The sequence below is a fragment of the Engraulis encrasicolus genome, chromosome 1 (assembly GCF_034702125.1).
Source record: "Engraulis encrasicolus isolate BLACKSEA-1 chromosome 1, IST_EnEncr_1.0, whole genome shotgun sequence".
NCBI lineage: Eukaryota > Metazoa > Chordata > Actinopteri > Clupeiformes > Engraulidae > Engraulis > Engraulis encrasicolus.
Window position 1 is genome coordinate 19,692,487 of NC_085857.1, and position 18,123 is coordinate 19,710,609.

The 18,123-nt window shown below is 44.8% G+C and overlaps 1 protein-coding gene across 1 annotated transcript in view; it reads left to right on the forward strand.

Moving 5' to 3' along the window:
• add3a (adducin 3 (gamma) a) overlaps positions 1-18,123 on the forward strand; it is a 271,834-nt gene that overhangs the window by 41,694 nt on the left and 212,017 nt on the right. The window contains exon 2 of the mRNA XM_063198402.1: positions 1,740-1,793. The gene's annotated coding sequence lies outside the window, so the exon portion shown is untranslated. The remainder of the gene's footprint in view (positions 1-1,739; positions 1,794-18,123) is intronic.

Here is an 18,123-nt window from a genome sequence, read left to right on the forward strand (position 1 = left end):
ACTGATGCATTCTCGTATTGCCTGTAAATATCGACGATAGTTATTTTCTGATATAGATATAGTTTTGTGGGTTTGTCCTAAGAATAACTCGTATATTTTTGTAGATAAACCCATCCTTGCTTCTTTTTCTCCCTCTTTTTTTCTTTTCTTCCATTAAGGAAATGTTCTTCCTTGCCGGCAAATAACCAGCCCAAAGGGAAATTATGCTCAGAACAAGGAAGTCATGTCTGCACCCCATAATAAATCTTGTTCAGTGATTACTGATGTATTCTCACATTAACTCTAAATATCGATGCAAGCATCTGATGGATTAATAACAATATTCTAGCTAATTTTATTTAACAATTGCTTTGTGGATGATTTCCAAGAATAACCAATATATTTGTTGTGGTGGTGTTGTATTGCAACTGTAGTATCTAGATAATAATCGGGGTTGTCCTGGGAAGCTATCTGGCATGATCTATTGCAGTCAAAGAAAGGTTAGTAGCTCCATGTTACGTTGACTGGAGATAGGTGGAGATCAATGGCCACAATTTGTCAGCGCTATTTGTCTCAAGGGTGTGTGGGGAGTGCATATGGTTTTTGAGTTAGCTTCCCAGTCTTTTCTAGGAACTGTCAATGTATCCTCTGGAGAGGACCTCATGAGATGGACATAGTTTGGAGTCAGCATGAGCTCTGGGCACCTTCACTCTGAGGCCTTCAGGCCTGTTTGACGTGAGGCCTCCCTTATGATGGAGATGTTGAGGGTCAGTAGAGGTGAAGGGAGTGAATGGGCCTCCCCATTGAGCATTTAGCCAACAACAGCCTCCTGCCAATAGCCCCTTCCTCTCTCTGGGGAAAGGCTGGCATGCAGGTCCTGTCAGGGCGGTGAGAAGAAGATTGACTGGTGTCTCGGACCTCAGGTGGGGAGGCTAGCGCTGTGCTGTTACTCTCTCAGGGTTTGGTACTCTGGACCACAGTTTGAGATTGGCTGCTTTAAAAGATGTATCTAGGCTGAAGATAAAATGAAAATGTGTTGCAACCCATTATGAAAGACATAGGGATTTAGGTATTTGCTTCATGGCACACACTGTTGTCTTTACTATACTGTATGTATATGTCTTCTTAAAAAGGTCCTCTGGGATTCTCTTTCAGATCCATCATCATGTTGACTTGTTGAGCCTTTGGGCCCTACACAAGCATGCCAGCTTTGACTTATTACCCAACAACATACTTTAAAATGCATCAATTTAGTGTATTTCCCCTTGTGCAGCAAGGTTGTTATTTCAAGGGTTTGGTCCATGTTAATTACCATCATCAGTGGAATTCACAGCATGGCACCGAGAAAAACTCACTTGAATCGCAATCAACATAATGGCTCAAAAACTACAGTGGAATTGAAACTAATAGAACAATGCATCCAAAGTTTACCTCGGTTAAGCCAGTGTGAAGTGGGTGGAGGCAGCAATGCAATGGTTTTCCACAATACCACTTGGTAATCACAGACCAGAACAGTCGCCGATCTAATGAGGAGTTTAATCTACTCATTTGAAGAAGTGGATGATGATTGTATATGAGGCTCACTCTTCTGTTGTCTTGTGGCTCCGCCCTTCCATGGCTATGTGATTTTCTGCAGTCTCATGCACAGAAAGTGAACAGGCGTAGTTTTATGACTTGTTTTTTTTAACAACCCCTTTCGTAAATTCTGCTTTTAAAGACACAAAGCCTCATACATTCTGTTTTCTCTTTTCTGTTTTCAGGTGAGCCAGGTGTTGCCAAAGGGGGGCACGTTGGAGAAAGGGACCAACCACTAGGTGAGTGTCTACCTTCTCCCTCCCCTGCATAGCCACCCGTTTCCAATCCATTTTTACACGACCCCCAGACAGGGTTGCCAGATGAGGCTGATGATTTCCAGCCCAAAAAATGCTCAAAACCCGCCTAGAAGCACAAAATCCCGCCCAATTCTATTGATGTCTATGGCAAAAATTGGGCGGGTTTTTCTGCTAAATGCCATTTTTACCCGCACACGGCCATCCTAAGCAGCCCAATTGGGCGGGAAACAGCCCAATCTGGCAACACTGCTCCCAGAGGGCATTGGGCCAGGTGTTGTAAAGATTATGTTGTAGAGGTACAATATAGAGCTGCATACTGCATGGTAATGGTAGTGTCCGTGCAGTTTGGTTAATATCCTCCGCCAAAGAGGTTATGTTTTTGGTCGCTTTGTTTGTCTGTCTGTCTGTCTGTCTGTCTGTCTGTCTGTCTGTCTGTCTGTCATAAACTATAGCAAACACACATGCATCTATGGTGCGCCACCTAGTGCGGCAGCAAGTCTGTTCAGCTCCAGCTGACGGACACCTTCATTTCCTTGGGGATTGAAAAAAGTCACTCTACTCTACTCTACTATACTGTACTCTATTCTACTTTACTCTACTCCACTCTATTCTATTCTACTTTATTCTACTCCACTCTATTTTATTCTACTCTACTCTACTCTACTCTACTCTATTCTTCCATTGGCCAGGGGTCCAGTTTGCAATCTCTGATTGTTCTCATTTTTTAATTATGTAATACACACAGCAGTGACAACAAAAGATAACTACATTTTGATTCTATCTCAAGGATACTGGGAGAACTTAAAGGACCAGTTCAGTCAGTTTCAATATGCTGTTGTATTGCTCACGCTACCCTTGACTTGTCAGTACCCAGAGATGCTACATTTTTCGGCTAAGCCCTTTCCGAGATATGAGCTATTCTAATGGGGGCAGTGTGTGTTTACAGTTTAAAAAAAAAAAAAAAACATAGGCCTACTCCAAATATTTTCCCATAAGGTACTGCTGTTTGCTAGTTGTCTGCTGATGTTGTATAACCTTTCGGATGTTTTTGGAAATAAATAAAAATGTTTTTTTATGTAAACAAAGCGCTGCTCCCATTACAATGACCAAGGTCTCAGAAAAGGCTGATGAAAAGTTTTAAAAAAACCCTCAGGTACTGACAAGTCCAGGGTAGTGTGATCATTACAACTGCATGTTGAAATTGACTGAACTGGTCCTTTAAGTTTTATCCCTGTTGATGAGGTCCCTGTTTCATGGAGCTTTGTGTTCATCCATTAGGCTTGGCCATGGTGAATGAATGACAATGAATGATGCCTTAAATATGTTTTCTGGGTTTTACGATCATTCCATCACCACACGGCGAGACAGAAGTGGAACTGTCTTGCAAATGGGTCTGACAAGTCAAGTCAAGTCAAGTCAAGTCAAGTCAAGTAGGTTTTATTGTCAATTTCTTTACATGCACTGGTCATACAAAGAATTTGAAATTACATTTCTTGCTTTCCCATACAGACATAGACTAATCTAGGTAAGGACATAGACAGTATAGACATAGACAGTACTTATACATGGACTTAAGACAGTATGGACATAGACAGTGCTCATACAGACATTTAAAGTGCAAGACTGGACAACAGAAGACTTGTAGAGGACATACATTAAGAGGTATTGTTGTGCTTTTGTGCTTTTCCTAAAAAAAGTCCTTTATAGCGTTCTGACATGGTAATAGTAGCATTTTGAAGAAAAATAAATATTAAAAAGGTCTGTCAAGTACACCAGCAGCAGTGTGTGTGTGTGTGTGTGTGTGTGTGTGTGTGTGTGTATGTGTGTGTATGTGTTTAGTGCAGGTAGAAGGTGCGGTGTGCGTCTGTGTGTGTGTTCGTGTGTCTGTGTGTGTGTGTGTGTGTGTGTGTGTGTGTCAGTGTGTGTCAGTGTGTGTATGTTTGGGTTTAGTGCAGAAAGTGCAGTGTGTTGGAGAGAAAGGCATGGAGAGAAAGATGGAGACATGCACTGTCTGTGTAACCAAGTGCAAAATAATTTTCGTTTCAATGTGTGTGTGTGTGTGTGTGTGTGTGTGTGTGTGTGTGTGTGTGTGTGTGTGTGTGTGTGTGTGTGTGTGTGTGTGTGTGTGTGTGTGTGTGTGTGTGTGTGTGCATGTTTTGAGTTAATGCAGGTTGAAAGTTGAGTCACAAGTATAGTAGTGCAGGTGGAATGTTCAATTGCAGATATGGTGGTGGGGGATGGGGGGGGGGGTTGTCAGTGGCCTTGCTGGCTAGAGGCTGACAGTGGAGGGAGAGTGGGCTGAGTGTTCAGCATCTTGATCGCTTGGTGCATTGTGCTGCTCGCCAGCCTGGTGGTACGGGAACGGAGGCGCCTGTACCTCTTTCCAGAGGGCAGGAGGCTGAACAGTTTGTGTGCAGGGTGGCTTGTGTCTTTGATGATCATCAGTGCTTTCCGGGTGAGGCGTGTGGTGTAAATGTCCTGCAGGGAGGGGAGTGGTACTCCAATGATCTTCTTCGCTGTGTTCACAACACGCTGGAGTGTCTTCCTGTTTTTCTCCGTGCAGCTTCCTCCCCACACTGTGATGCAGTTGGACACGACGCTCTCTATGGTTCCTCTGTAGAATGTTGTCATGATGGAGGGTGTAGCACTTGCCTTCTTTAGTTTGCGCAGGAAGTAGAGACGCTGATGGGCCTTCTTCGCCAGTGATGTAGTGTTGGTGGTCCAAGAGAGGTCGTCGCTGATGTGCACTCCAAGGAACTTGGGGCTGCTCACTCTCTCCACAGCATCGCCGTCGATGGTCAGTGGGTGGCAGTTGTTTTTTGGACCCTTTGAAAGTTGACAACAATCTCCTTGGTCTTGTTGACATTCAGCAGGAGGTTGTTGTCTTTGCACCATCTGGCCAGCAGGTCTACTTCTTCTCTGTAGAGTCTCATCGCCCTTGGTGATGAGGCCCACCAGTGTTGTATCATCCGCAAACTTCACTAGATGGTTAGTGCTGTGGGTCGTTGTGCAGTCGTGTGTCAGCAGCGTGAACAGCAGGGGGCTGAGAACACAACCTTGCGGAGCCCCCATGCTCAGGGTCAGGGTGCTTGAGGTGTTGTTCCCTACCCGTACTGCTTGTGGTCTTTGCATCAGGAAGTCCAGCAGCCAGTTGCAGAGGGAGGTGCTGAAACCTAGTTTGTCCAGTTTTCTGATGAGTTGTTGTGGTATTATGGTATTGAATGCTGAACTGAAGTCAATGAACAGCATTCTCACATATGAGTCTTTATTGTCCAAGTGGGTGAGGGCTGTATGGAGGGCAGAGCAAATTGCATCCTCCGTGGATCGCTTGGCTCGGTATGCGAACTGGTAGGGGTCTAGGGTGGGGGGTAGGGTGGCTTTGATGTGTGACAGGACTAGCCGTTCGAAGCACTTCATGATTATGGGCGTCAGTGCTACAGGACGGTAGTCCATTGAAGCATTGAAGGTGATGATTTCTTCGGCACAGGTATGATGGTAGCAGCTTTGAAAAGTGATGGGATGACTGCTTGCTCCAGAGAGATGTTAAAGATGTCTGTGAAGACATCCTTCAGCTCTTCTGCACAATCCTTCAACACTCGGCCTGGTATGTTGTCTGGGCCAGCTGCTTTGCGTGGTTTGATGGTGGCCAGTGTCCTCTTAACACTGGCAGAGGACAGGTAAAGGGGTTGATCATGGGGGGGAGGGGGAGTTTTCTGTGGGTGAGTGTCATTTTGTGCTTCAAAGCGGGCAAAGAAACTGTTCAGGTCGTTTAGCAGAGAGGTGTTGTTGTCACAGCTTCGTGGTGGAGGCTTATAGTCCGTGATGGCCTGTATGCCCTGCCACAGGCTCTGTGCATCTCTGCTGTCTTTGAAGTGTGTTGTTATTTTGTCTGAGTATTCCTTTTTTGCTTTCCTGATGCCCTGGGACAGGTTTGCCCTTGCTGTCTTTAGGCAGCAACCTTATATGTCTCAACCTTATATGTCTTACAATAGACAATATGGTTAATTGGACTATTTGTTTTGTTGCTACGTGGACCGCATAGCCTAATGTTTTGGAATTGTCTGCTGCCAGAATACTTGTATTGCTTTGTTGGATATATAGTGTCACATTGTTTTGAGCATGGATTGAATCATTTCAGGGTATTGTCTTGCAGAAACTGCATACAGCTGGACAATTTGATTTGACTGTCAGCATTTTCTTTTTTTTCCTTCCCAATTCTTAAAAGATAGTTCTTCAAATTCCATAATGGGAGGAGTAGACTTGCTGTTTTTTTTTTTGAAAACACAAAGCAAAGACGTTTTCTCTGAAACATCTGCTGTCACGTGTATGGCCATGCAGACAGCCCCAGAAGGGCGTTTGAAACATGTCCAATGCTTTTCCTGTGGTTCTCCCCACAATCTTGTAAACTTGATGGAAAAACAACTCTTTTTTCCTTATTCTGTGGTCAACTGTTTTTTTTTCTTAGATGGTTTGAGTAAGTTTGGGGCGGGGGTGACTTTACACAAGATTAAGTAGTCTGTTAGGATTTAATTTTGCTTGCCAAGACACTTTTTAAACTTTTGGAAGGCATCCCGCTGGGTAATCACAGCATCTCCGCCTCTCTCTCCCTTAGCTCATGAAGTTCTGGGGAAGAAATATCCCTGACCATTGTGGCGACTTTTCATAAGATTTATTGAACCTGGCTCAAACTCCAAGCTCCAAGGACACCCCGTCACTACCGCCACCACAAGACTGTCTATGTGTACTTGCTTAATTTGCACATCACATCTCTCTCTCTCTCTCTCTCTCTCTCTCTCTCTCTCTCTCTCTCTCTCTCTCTCTCTCTCTCTCTCTATCTCTTCGAAAGTTGGGAGAGAATGTGGTGCTTGAAGTTTCTCAAAACTCAATTTATTTCTCATTAAGATCATTGGATTAGAGCTTCAGTCAGTCCATGCATGCTCGCATAAGGAAACCTTTGCATAGGGTTGTAGTGGGGGGTGAAGAAGTCTTAAAGTGATACTGTCCCAGTTTTGGAAATAAGCTTATTTTACACCTTCCCTTGAGTTAAATAATAGGGTTTTACCGTTCTCCTTTACTTCCAACCGTTTTCTAGTTATGACAGTGCAAATTGTACCTCCAAGCTAACAGTTAACATTGAGTCCTATGAGACCAGTTAGCCGCGAGCTGGTCTCATAGGACTCAATGTTAACTGCTAGCATGGAGGTAAAATTTGCACTGCCAAACCCAGAGAACGGTTGAAAGTACAGGAGAATGGTAAAACCTTATTATTTAACTCAAGGGGAGGTGTAAAATAAGCTTATTTCTAGAAATGGGTCAGTATCACTTTAAAAACAGACTCAACCCACTTTTTAAATGTCTGAAATATCTTTAAAGACTTAATGTACATATCAATAGGGATTTGACACCTCATCGTTTATGCGCCAAATACGTCTTCTAGGGCTAGGCCAACCGTCCAAAAACCCACACCATCATGTAGTATATTTGAGGGGCCTTAAAAGCCAGTGGTCTTGTTCAGACTTGTTCCCAATGTGTACTTAACAAATCTTATTGCATACAGTCTGTTGACCTCTCTGTCATCACCACGGTCACAGTCATTGAAGTCTACCTCTGACATGCCTACTGCACTTTTGTTTATTTTGGAGCAAGTCAAGTCAAGTCAAGTAGGTTTTATTGTCAATTTCTTTACATGCACTGGTCATACAAAGAATTTGAAAATACATTTTACAAATTACAGCAGCATGGTGGCGTAAGCCTCCTGAGCCACCCCTGGATTCTTCATTGTTGGCTAAAATGTGCAGCAGTGAAAGAGTCGTTGACAAGCCTTCTGCTGCCTGAACTTTTTTTTGATGAGAAAAGCATCAGGCACTAGTAATTTGTGGCCTAGTATGCTGTATGATCATCCATCAACGCCGTATGCAAGGATCCTAGATGACTGACGTACTATCTGCTCCGATTACACGGCTTCATGTAGACTGCTTAGTCATGTAGACTGTTTGACAATGCACCTGGGAGGGAAGCAAAAGCTTCTGTCTGGGGAGGGGGAGTGGGTGGGGGTGCGCAATGTGGTGGACTAGTCTGTGACAGTGCAATTGAATCTCATTGTTGGCCAGGTGGCTCCAGGTTCAAATCAGTTCTGGGTAGGGCTGTAACGATACACTCAACTCACGATTCGGTTCGTATCACGATTTTTGACCTATGGTTCGATACACCCCACGATTTCTGAAATGTATCTCCACTGAAGTTTGGAAACACTATCACATCAAATCATAAGGTTGTTTTCTGGACTAATGGGTAATAAAACTTTGAAAGGGCGTATCACGATACTGCCTCCTTGTATCACGATACAATATCGTGACTCTGTGTATCACGATTTCTCGGTTCGATACAATATCGTTACAGCCCTAGTTCTGGGTCATATCCCAACCCCTTTACCATCTTACCCTCCCTGTTATTTCCTGTCCCACTCTTCTCTGTCATACTGCATCTCTTTACCTGTCATGAAAAAAAGCTCCAAAGCCTGAAACAGTACATTAATGAAGCCCCTTTTTTCTCCCACTCACCAGTAGGGATGTAAATAAAATCAAAATGTATTGATGTATCGGAAATATCGGCCAGCGATTTAATCGAATCGCATCGTATCGTGGGGTATTCCTAAGAATCGAAAAGAATCGAATCGCTGGCCCCTGTGCAATGCCCTAGCTCCATAACACAATAGTAGTGGAAAAGTAAGTGGAAAAAATCGAATCGAAACGAATCGTATCGTATCGTGGGGAATTCTTAAGTATCGAAAAAAAAATAGAATCCCTGATTTAAGAAATCGATACCGTATCGTATCGTCATGAAGGCTGTAATTTACACCCCTACTCACCAGCTCCCCCATGTTTTGCCGTATTTACTCAGATGTCTGGGATGTTTTGCATTAACCTCAAAGGCATCTGCTTTGCTTTGCTTTCTTGTGCTTTCCCTTAAATTGTGGCGGCAAGTGCTGATCTTGCAGTCTTCCCACAGCACAGCACTCTTAAGTGCTCGCAAAACAGCCTGAAACAGCTGCTACAGTAGGCACCTGCGATACTGCAGTGGTGCACGACAATGCAAAAAAAAAACCAAAAAACAATAAATAAATATACTAAGATTAGGGCTGTGCAATATACTGTATTGTATTGATATCGTGATATCAATATCATTATCAAGTAATATGAAATTTCATAATATTGATTTGAAACAATATTTTTGTCATTTGTCTAGTATACTGTCAAAAGGTCGGTTACGCTAAGAGCAATACATTCCTCTCCAATTGAGTGATTGCGAGCACAAAGCAGACTTGGTACCCAACACTCATGCAGAACACCAGTGACCCTCTCTGTGACTCTATGATCCTCCACTCCAACTGCTGAAGGGAGAGAAGATTGTGAATTGTTTAGCACAATTAATTAGTCTTTAAAAGAAATATAGTTTAAAACAGTGGTTCTCAACTGGAACAGTCTTGGGACCCACCATTTTCCAATCTTATTCAGTCGCGACCCAATTTTTTTAGCGATACTTGAATGACTGGTTGCACGCTACTATCGCGCATAAACATTCTGATTTTATCTATGACGACAGATGACACAAGTTTAATCGCCTATCAAAATAAAAGTTGTAAATTGTTGCAGGGAAAGTTGGATGTTTTTTTGCTTTTTTAGCGAATCAATGAATTATGATTTTTTTTTTTACACCATGGCTCTGCGACCCACCCATGACCCCTCCGCGACCCACTTTTGGGTCGCGACCCACCAGTTGAGAAACACTGGTCTAAAACTATCGTGATATCAATATTGACTGAAATAATCATGATATTGATTTTTCTCATAATCGAACTGCCCTAATTTAGATATAGTAGTGTCTTCTCTTCTCATGTGCATATTTGGGATCCTGCCAGCCTCCACTGCCGTCTTAGTCACATTTACAAATGTCTCCAGGCTCTGCTTACGTAACCGTCTGAGATCTCTGCCCCTGTGTGTCCGTGCAGTATGGTACGCGTACATCGGTTTGGCACTTATGCATGATGACAGCAGCCAAGCTCGCTTAGCGTGTGTGTGACTGTGGCTGGGTATATTCTGTGCCGCTTGCAGCTTTGGCCAGGCCCAGGACAAAGTCATCTGAAAGGGCTTGGGATGTACCGATCGGTATCGGCATCGGCCTGATACTTGCTCATTGTACTATACCAGGCATCGACAAGGCGATCGCATAAAACAAGGCAACATCTTGTGACGTTCTGTTAACTTGAAAGCAGTATGGGAAAAAGCGCGTTCTAACATTAAAATATACATTGAAATGGAAAATCAACTAAATATCACAGGTGGAAAATACAAGGTTACGCATTTATTTTCATTGTATGTTGAGGGTATAGGTATCGGTATCTGTATTCTGTATCGGCAAAATGCAGAAATGAATGTACTCGTACACGCATCGGATTTCAAAAAAGGTAGTATCGTGCATGCATCCCTTGTAAGGGCTCCCCTCCCCAATGCGTACAATGCACTAAGGACCCAGTTCTTGGGGCCTCCATCTTCCTGGTTCCAGGACAACTGACCCACTTGTCCCCTTTTGTGGCATGCAAACGCCCAGCTGCTACTGGCTATGGCAGAAGACCAACAGCAACAACAACAACAACAGTAACCCAGCCTGGTGCCGCTGACGTGGCCTACAGTGTCATATCTCACTGGGCAGCTCGGCTCCGACCTTCACACCCAGCCAGACAGGGGCGTAGCAGCAAATTGGGGGCCCTATGTACAATCAGGCAAGGCAAGGCAAGTTTATTTATATAGCGCATTTCATACAGGTGTACAGGTGCAACTCAATGTGCTTCACAAAGTTAACAAATATAAATGAAAGGAAACAGGGAAGAAAGAAGGAAATAAATTAGAGTCAAAAAACATTTAAAACATTAAGATAAAACACAAGGTAAAAATAATAATAAAATAAAATAAAACAAATTAAATAAACATACAAATAAAAAAATAATAATAAATTTAAGCTTGGGGAAAGCATCTGAGAACAGCTTTGTCAATCAGCTCCAATGGACGCCCCCAGCCATACGTGTACATACATCAGACATGGTGTGGGGCCCCTACATGGGGCCCTGGTGACTCAGTCACACTTTACCCTCCTGTACGACACCCCTGCACCCACCCACTCCCTTGACCGCAAGCGTACTGTATACAGAGACATGTGGGCAAGCCACAAACCCACGTGCAGACGCACACAGTGCATACAGACACATAGGCATCACACACACACACACACACACACACACACACACACACACACACACACACACACACACACACACACACACACACACACACACACACACACACACACACACACACACACACACACACACACACACAAAGATACATACTGTGAATGCATGCACACATGGAAATATTCTACTATATAGTCACACGTTGTAGACACACACACACACACACACACACACACACACACACACACACACACACACACACACACACACACACACACACACACACACACACACACACACACACACACATTCTATGGTTATACCACTTTATGCACTGTGATTTCCACCCCCTCATTTTATCACATCAGAGGTTTTAACATTGAATCTCCTAATTTCACATACCAAAACGTTCCGCTCGTCACACTCTGTGGAATAAATACTATTTCGGTGGCTTCCAATGGTTTATAGTAGCCTGACAAAAAGCAGCTATTGCTAGGTATTATTCGCCGAGTCCCATGGAAAAGAGGGATTTTTATGGTGTTATTTTACATGCTAATCCAATGGAGAATTTACGCATCAGAGCCTGGATTGATAAACGACATTTCAAGATTTGTTTCTAAGCCCCTTCTTTCATTACTCAACGGCATGATCCACAAATTATTTTTCATTTGCTGGAGTGATGCCCAAATTTCTAGAGAAAAAGTAAGTAAGGGGAACTGATGTTTTTCACGTCTGACTGTCACTATTTTTTTTACCCTCATCCCATACCCTACATGTCCCTATATGTTTCTCTCTCTCCTCCGTTTTCTATCTCTCTTTTTTGGCCTTGCCATTCTTTTTCTCTCCATCTCCATATCCATCTCTCTCTCTCTCTCTCTCTCTCTCTCTCTCTCTCTCTCTCTCTCTCTCTCTTTTTCTCTCCATCTCCATCTCTCTCTCTCTCTCTCTCTCTCTCTCTCTCTCTCTCTCTCTCTCTCTCTCTCTCTCTCTCTCTGTCACACACAGTCTCTGCATTTCGCTCTTGCTCCCCTCTCTCTCTCTCTCTCTCTGTCTCTCTCTCTCTGTCGCTCTCTCCTTCCATCCCTCTTTCTCTCGCCTTCCATCCGTCTCTCTCTCCTTCTCTCCTCTACTCATGGCAGTGTGAATAATGTATTCCATTCCTGTGAGGCAGCGTTATGTGACTAATGTCTGAGAGAGAGAGAGAGAGAGAGAGAGAGAGAGAGAGAGAGAGAGAGAGAGAGAGGGACAGGACAGGAGACAGAGCAGAGGCATGGCATGCGGCCGCAGCCAGCCCGCAGGGGTGAGGGCATGGGCGTTTTAGGGAGAGGAACGGTAGTACTAGTGGCCAGTCGTCCATTGAAAATCCCTCAGAGAAAATAAAAGCAGAACATTGGATGGACGCTGTGGAGAGGCCTGCTAAAGCTCTTTTATATCTGTGGTCAGAGGTGCCGACAGGGCACAGTTGCCCCGGGCCCAGGGAAAGAGGGGGCCCAGAAGTGGCTCCTCATTACATTATATCTATTGGGCTGGGGGGCCCCGTCAGATGACTTTGTCCTGGGCCCGGCCAAAGCTGCCAGCGGCCCTGTCTGTGGTGACTACACTGTTGGAGTATTTTGAGGGCGTTTTTAAGAAGAGGTGGCCACTCTTCACTGAAAAGGCCTCCGAGAGAATAAAACAGAACACCAGGGATGCTGTAGCAAGACCTGGTAAAGCCCTTTACACTGTGCGTATGTGTGGTGAGTGACGACACAGTTGGACTATTCCAGCTCTCCTTTCGTTCTTTCTCTTTTTCATTTGCTATTTCTCTCTCCCACTCTCTCTCACACGATGCACACCCTCTCTTTCTCTCTCGCGCTCTCTCACTCTGCCTGTCTCTCATACAGTCTCTGCCCCCTCTCTTTCTCTTTCTCTTTCTCTTTCTAGTTCTCTCCCTCTCTCTCTCTCTCTCTCTCTCTCTCTCTCTCTACCCCTCTCCCCTCTCCCTCCCCCTTCTAAATACACATGTGGTCGTGTTCTGTAATTGGCCGCTCATTGAAGGTTTCTCATTTTGGCTACATTATGTCAACATCATCATTGTCATCTCTTGCTATTATTACATTGTTGTGAAATGTTAAAAAACTTGTCAGAATGCATCAGCCTCAACTACTCGTTGAGCTCATGTTTTAGAAACTTTGATGGTCTCGGTAGCCCTTGGTGACCCTGACAACAAAAACAGAATGTTTTGTTTTTTTCTCTTTAGTATTACTATTCTGCCCAGGGCCAGATTAATGCACAGTCTAGATATGGCTACAGCCTAGGGGCCCCCACCAGCCAGGGCCCCCCTGTTTGGTATTTCACAGATGCAGCAATAAAACATTAATGTCTTGTTAATAATCCGCTGTATAGATGGCAGACTTAATTAATAGCTTGGAATTATGACACTTGTGTAAAAAAACAAAATCGGAGGGCCAATTGTACCTTGTGTACTTTTTAGTGGCAACAGTAGGGCATGTATTGTCTATGTGTTATTGGGTGAATCCCATTACACCCCTTAGCCCTACGCCGTTCCCCTTTGCCTCCGTTTTGCGCGTCCACGTGTGGGGTAGTGGCATCACGATTCACATTCAGACAGATGGGTAGGGGTACGGAAAAGGGCTTCCAACCCCTTCACGCGGAGATTTTTCGACACCAGACTCCGTGACGGAGGGCTTCGACAGGTTTCCCTGAATGCATTGCGAATTCATTTAAAAATTGGCGACAAGCCACGGCACCCACAACAGCACACAAGTTTAAGTATTTTCGGCGCAATTGACGGTTTTAAAGTGGGAATAATTATTCCATTGCACTAAGTTTAACATTGTCCTAATGTGTGATGGCCTTTTTCTCCGTGAAACACACATGAAAAAAATCGCTATTAACGTCAACCTAATGCATGGAATTAGTGACAGCTGTCAGTGTCATTCCATGATTGTCGAAGGGGTATCCCAATTCGTAGCGGTTGCGTTTCAAGCCCTGCACCTTACAGCTTCGTTGGAAAGCATGAGGGGCATGGGGAAGGCGCAGGGGTAGGGGTAGAGATTAGTAATGGGAAAGGCCCTAAATGTGTGTTTGTTTTGAAGCTCCCTGCCCAGGGACCACAGATGTAAAATAGCTTTTTTAGCTAACTCTGGTACAAGAACTGTCTTGTACAGTACATGGCCCCTGTCAAATAAACTAAACGAAAGTATTTCAACCTGTAGCCTAGGGGCCCCGGGCCATCTTAATCAAGCCCCGATTCTGCCAACCACTGTAGTGTTGGCATTGTAGTGGGCTGCTAAATTGCTGAGGTAAATCCCGCTCCAGTCACAGTCCTTTGTTTATGGGCATATTGTTACAATTTTAGCGGAACGGGCAACACAAAAAGGTTTTACCCTAGCTCTGGTTCAAATAACGTTTTTCTTTTTTTCAGTGTTTAAAGTCACTCTGCCATGGATATGGGAAAGCGAAACAAAAAGCAGATTTCTTGAAACCCGTTATGTAAACTTTCCTGAAGGCGCATGTACGTACAGTACGCCTTGGCCTACTGTAGATTCTTGAAGCCAGAGCCATGCTGAGGAACTGCCAGGTTTGCGTATGAGCGAAACTAAAGATTGATTTGAGGAACTGCGGTGAGCCGTTCACAGACTCTTGTGAGAAACAGGTGTGGGGAGCATCAGATGAAGATGTAAGAAATGTGGGGCACACTCAAGTAGTTAATCATCTGTACTTCAAAGCCTCATGACAACCTGACAGAAGGTTCAGAAACCCCTAGTCGCTTCAAATGGACATTTCTCCCAGTGCATTATAGAGTTGGTCCTTGAGAAGTGCATTGGGAGCTATTTGAGTTCCAAAAGCAGTTAAGGTGTATTCAACAAGTGGCCTCCTTGGTGCTTAAATCCATTTCGTCCCTCAAGAGACATTTTGGGTTATGGTCTAAGTTTCTTGGTAAAGTATCACTCCTACTTAGTGGCCTTTTGCTGATATTCGCCTCCTTTCTGTGGTACTGAGCCGCTGCTAAAACTTGCCAGACTTACCGCACCCGCACCATAGTCTGTGGAGAGTTTACTGTAGAGATGGGATTTATGGCTCTTTAGCGGGATCCGGATCTTAGTGGCTCGTTCCTTTCAAAGAGCCGTTCAAAAAACTGGCTCTTTTGGCTCTTTTTAAAGTTATTTATTCAGTGTTTAGAATGTAATATTTTGACTCCACCTCAAGGTAATTTTGTCCAAACAACAACTGATTATTCTCCTGCTTCTAAAGACCGTTTTTGCCACTCTTTAAGGCAAACAATTGTGTTTTTTCCCAAATTTAATTACTCTGGTCGAGGTCACGTGCTTAAAATGAATGAAAAATGAACGAAATAACAGTCGAGTGGCTCCCCCAGCTGTGATCCGGTTCCCATCGTTCACTTCAGGGAGCCGTTCAAAAGAACCGGCTCGTTCGTGAACGACACACCTCTAGTTTACTGCTCACCTCGTTCGTCGAAAACATTGTTGCTAAGTTACCATGGCAAGCCTCCAGCTGTGGCTTTTCTTTTTGTGGTGCATGGTTCACCTTTAACAAAAAAAAGTGTGTCTCAATGGGGCATCGAGCTGGCTGCCTGGTGAAAACATTCTTTGTCTATCAAAGTCCTGAGAGGCGTTTCGGGTCACTGGATCTAGAGTGGAGAGGGTGAGTCGTGGAGTAGCAGGCCAGGCAGAAGTGAAGTGAAGTGTTGTCGATTGAAAAATAGTTTTGGAGTAAGTTTTGATTGATTTTTTTCATAGTTACACGCAAATTCACACAAATTGATGTATCTCTATCAGCTTGATATTGTAGCCAGGGCCGCTGACAGCTTTGGCTGGGCCCGGGACAAAGTCTTCTGAAAGGCCGCCCCACCCAACACATATAATGGAATGAGGACCCAGTTTGAGCCCCCCCTTCTACCTGGGCCAGGGACAACAGACCCCTTTTCCCCCCTCTGTCAGCATCCCTGATTGTAGCCATTGATGTCCAAACCAGAGGCCACTTTGTGGAGTGTCATACATTTATAAAGTGTCGTAAATTGGAAGCTGATTTGTTTTTATTGGTGTGTGTGTGGCCTACATTTTCCTGGGTAAAAGACATTCACTCAGTCATCTCAGTGTCGCTGGCCTGTCACCCACATTGCAATTGCATAAGCTGTGCTCCTTTGGTCCTGGCTCTCTCCAACCAACTGTTCTATGTTCTGCACGTTATGTTACAATATTGTATGCCTACATTTTGAAGATGGTCCTGTAGCATTTCCACACAGCACACCGTAGCGCAGAAGGAAGAGCAGGAAGATAAATGGCTCTGGATCATCTTTCATCTCCCAACACCCCCACCAGCCTCTCTGCACACCACAGCACATCTTGGCCCCTCTGACCAGGGCTGACGTCTCCTCTTGTCTTTCTCCTTCAACTGGCCTACGATCTGCACATTACGTTACAGTACTGTACACCTACATTTTGAACATGGTGTGGTGTGGAGATTATACAGGACCATCTTCCAACACCCCCACCACCCTCTCTGCACACCACACCGCATCTTGGCCCCTCTGACCCGGGCTGACGTCTCCTCTCGTCTTGGGTCTCCTCCTACATTTTGAACATGGTCCTGTAGAACAGCGTTTCCCAACCTATGGGTCGGGACCCAACCTCTGGGTCACCAAAGATCCACAGTGGGTCGCGAAGCCCTCTTGATTTTAAGGGGTTTATTTTTAATACCATATATAGCCCACGTTGAATAAATGACAAAGCATTTAAACTAACATAAGTATAGAATCAACAACATATCAGTGATACATTGAAGTAGTTATTCTATGTTTGACTGGAGACAAATTGAGGAATAAATTGATAACTAATGAGTTTTCGCAGGAAACAGAGTATCATGTGACTCCCTCTCGTGCAGGTGCTCGCGCGATTGGGTCACCAAAGCTTACAGAGGTAAAAATGTGGGTCCCTGAAGAAAAAGGTTGGGAACCACTGATATAGAATATCCACACCACACCACACCATCTCCCATCTCCCATCTCCCAACACTCCCTCCACCCTCTCTCCACACACCACACCGCATCTTGGCCCCTCTGACCTGGGCTGACGTCTCCTCTCGTCTTGGGTCTCCTCCGACCTAACCCCCCACCCTCTCTCCACGCCACACCGCATCGTGGACCCTCCGACCCAGGCTGACATCTCATTTGGTCCTGGGTCCTCTCCAACTGGCCTGTGATTTGCACATGACCAGGGCCCTAAATTAACTTTTTTCATCACCAGCCATAATGGCTGTTAATCTTACTAGCCAAACACACACTCACTAATGGGTCAAAGTGGCTCGTAAGTTGGTCTTTTCTACCAGTCAAACTGAAATTTCACCAGCATTTGGCCGGTTGGCCGGTGTTAATTTAGAGCCCTGCATACATTACGTTACAGTACTGAACACCTACATTTTGAACATGGGTCCTGTAGAATCTCTACACCACACCGCATCTTGGCCCCTCTGACCCGGGCTGACGTCTCCTCTGCTCCTGGGTCTCCTCCAGCTGGTTCTGCTCTCTAATCACTGGGGCTTTTCACTCAGTCAGGATCTTATCTCGTGAAAACAAACGATGCGTGGAACCTGGAGCTTTGCCCAAATACAGCCCTGCACACACACGCACGCACGCACGCACGCACGCACGCACGCACGCACGCACGCACGCACGCACGCACGCACACACACACACACACACACTCACACACACACACACACACACACACACACACACACACACACACGTGTGGGAGTGTGCACACATGCACAGACACAGGCACACAGACGCAGACACACAGAACTCCTCATTTTTTCTTGCACGCTCTTTCTGGCTCTGTCAGACTTCTGCTTGTTCTCTTTCTCCCTCACTCACTTGCATTCTCTCTCTCTCTCTCTCTCTCTCTCTCTCTCTCTCTCTCTCTCTCTCTCTCTCTCTCTCTCTCTCTCTCATCCTCCCCTTATGTCTTCAACTGTCTCTCTCTTTCTCTCTCTCTCTCTCTCTCTCTCTCTCTCTCTCTCTCTCTCTCTCTCTCTCTCTCT